The 2949-nt window shown below is 39.3% G+C and overlaps 1 protein-coding gene and 1 long non-coding RNA gene across 6 annotated transcripts in view; one reads left to right on the top strand and one right to left on the bottom strand.

Annotated features, from left to right (window-relative positions):
- LOC109291422 overlaps window positions 1–2430 on the bottom strand; it is a 16022-nt gene extending 13592 nt beyond the window's left edge. The window contains exon 1 of the long non-coding RNA XR_002095840.1: window positions 613–2430. This is a non-coding gene — a long non-coding RNA (uncharacterized LOC109291422). The remainder of the gene's footprint in view (window positions 1–612) is intronic.
- The window catches only part of SGCE (sarcoglycan epsilon), an 81983-nt gene that overhangs the window by 57155 nt on the left and 21879 nt on the right, over window positions 1–2949 (top strand). The window lies entirely within an intron of this gene.

Below are 2949 nucleotides of genomic sequence, written 5' to 3'. Positions count from 1 at the left end.
CTCCCCCCAGGCCCTGCACACCCCTAGGAACAGCTCTGGAGGTAGGTACCTTTTTTGTGGATTTAACAGAAAACACTTCAGAATCAAAGAATACAGGAAGTCCTCGACTTAAGACGTTTCGAGTTACAATGAATGACTTACAATGTTTATAAATTGACACCGTTTTGACTTTCTGATGTCAGTTTCAACTTTACTGTGCTTGATCTGATGCTATGCTATGCCAGCAAACAAGCTCACTGTGTTGCCCATCTCCTGGACAACATCTGTCCAAACTTCCTTGGACACTTTCTTTAAAAAGGAGACAAGACTCTAGAAAAACCTGCAGCCAAGACTTCTGAGAAGACTCCAGTCAAGAACCATTCAAGAAGTCCAACCAAGAGCCCTTCAAAAAGTCCAACAAAGTCACCTCAAAAAAGTCCTTCCACATCAATATGACTGCTATTTACCATATAAATACATTAATGTAGCTATATTACTCATCTATAATTGATTGAGTACAACGTTCTGGGGTTTTTTTTGGTGAAAATAGGGTATTGGGCTTTGGTTCAGGAACCAATCCCCCATTTATAACATTGTTCCTATAGGAAAATTGGTTCTGAGGTACGTTTCAACTTGTGTCATAAGTGTGAGGGCTGCCTGTAAAGAATGCAGTAAAATCAAGATGAAACTGAATAAAACAAATGCCCAATTACAAATAAGCTATGCCAGCCAAATTTAATTACATTTTAGTATACAAAGGAAAAGTAGAAAACAATTTACATGTCAGGTTCAGTAAGCCTTTCATTGTAATGGCACATGAAAACCTGTTACTAAGCACTCTAATGCACTATTGCATGGATTAAGATCTAATTTACAATATCAGAAAGTATTCATTAATCATAACACTAAAAAGGAGGCTACCACAAACAGATATTTAGAGCAGTCCAATTTAATTTTATTAATAATCTGGACAGAGCTGGAAAATTAGCGTTTACCAGCAATCTCAAAACTTGCAAGTGAGTGATGGCACATACTTGGAAAGTTATGTGCAAAGATTGGAACAAGTAGCAGAATACAAAGAGATGAAGTTCAGAAGTCAAAAAGCACAGTTATATTTCCAGGATTAAGATATGAGATCTTAAATAATAATAGCTGAATCTCTGGCTGCTGCCAATTTAGAGAGCGCTAAATTGACCAAAAAAAAATTGGGACCAATAGAAGATAAATCAAATATGAATTTCATGGCTCTGTGTTATAGTTTCCTGGGGAAAAAAGGTAGAGCACTTGTATTCTGCCCCTTCAGCTGTGTACACATATTTGTCCTTTTCAGTAGATCTTTGTTCCCAGAAAATACATATTGCTGTGGGCAGTATAAATGCTATTGTTTGGGGTAGGGTGGGACAGACCAGACACTCTTAAGGTTATCATGCTGTTCAACATAATAGTCAGGCTCTCTTGGTATCATTATTTTGAGCACCAGTTAGAAACCTGAATTTAGGACAGGTGAGAGAGAGAGATTTTCTGTAGTTTTTCCATTGATCCATACCACATTCATTCAACAGAGGGCAGTATTGACATTTAAAAAGTTTGATTAAGAAATCAATGTATTTATTAAGAAATAAATCAATAGCAAATAATTGATTCTTGTAATATACACATGGACTTCTTGAGTTTGTTCTGTCAAATAGCAATAACCCAAAAAGTCCCCCAAATTATTATTATTATTTTTAAATACCTTCAGCTGTTTAGAAAATAATGCGAAATGAAAATGCTATAACAGATTTACATGTAACACAGCTTTGGAGGTCAGCAAAATCACCTTAATTTAAAGAAACCATTAACAAAATGGTTTTCACTGAGTTCATTTGACTGACTTAACCAGTCAACTATTGGAGGTTTAGAAAACAGTGGAAGCCATGGTTTTAAATCTCACTTTTGGCAGTGTTATAAATTACTTGAAGACAAACAGTCTTCCAGTGAACATGTTAATTTTTCTTTGTATTTGTATTGAATACTCAGCCACTAAATTAGTATGTCAATATTTTTATGCAGTTTTCCCTTTTAAAATATAAATTTTCCTCTATAACACTGGTCTTCTAATCTAAGCTTATATTTCCTAACAGAATTTATTTTAAGGATATGAATATATCTGGTATGTAGGTTCTTAGATTCATATTATTGACAGAAATGTATATTGTATAGATCTGCTATATTTTAAAGCAGAGGTTCTCAACCTTTAGATTCACGGTACTCCTGGATAGACTCATGGCACCACTGCTGAATAAACTTGCAGCTCCCTTCAGAAAATGCCACCTCTTCGTTTTCACTCTTGTTTTCACTGCAGAAAAATATCAGAGCCATTTTTCAGTTGCATAGAATTCAGAAAGACCACAGCTATGGGTTTGTATTTGAAATTTCTGGGTTTATCTTGTGAAGCACTGTTGGGTGCATCCACACATGCAGGCACACGTGCTTGCAGCAGCTCAAATAGAAGTGGTGCAAATTTGAGCCGGGGCTCTTTGCCTCAGTGTACATGCTCAGACATGTACTTTGGTGTGGTGTAAGTTGTGCCGCTTGGGGCAAAATAACCCTATGTGTTTTGTTGTTTGCCTTTGGTTTTCTTACCATAGAGCAGTTAGAGCTCTCCCTTGACCCCTTTGCTAACTAGGATGTGGGGACACCTACCGCTGAAGCCACAGCTCCTGCCAGCAGGTCTCATCCTGTCTGGCAGCTGGGCACGCAGGGTATGTGGTGGGGGGATGTGGGATTTGCAGAAGGGGGGTGGGATGTGGGTAGCTGTGGAGGGCTGTGGGGTGTATGGGTAGGTGTAGGTGAATTGTGGGGGGACTGAGGGGGGGCTGCTCAGGAGGGGTGGGCCCCCTGCCCCCCACAGGGTGCAGCCCCCCTGCACAGCTTACTGCCTGCCCCCCCAAACAGGCTACGTGGCTCCCACAGGGGCTACCCCCCCTG

Source organism: Gavialis gangeticus, unplaced genomic scaffold (assembly GCF_001723915.1).
Source record: "Gavialis gangeticus isolate Ggan-Ray unplaced genomic scaffold, GavGan_comp1, whole genome shotgun sequence".
Classification (NCBI taxonomy): Eukaryota; Metazoa; Chordata; order Crocodylia; family Gavialidae; genus Gavialis; species Gavialis gangeticus.
The sequence above is the reverse complement of the archived record's forward strand: the minus strand, read 5'-3'. Positions and strand labels throughout refer to the sequence as shown.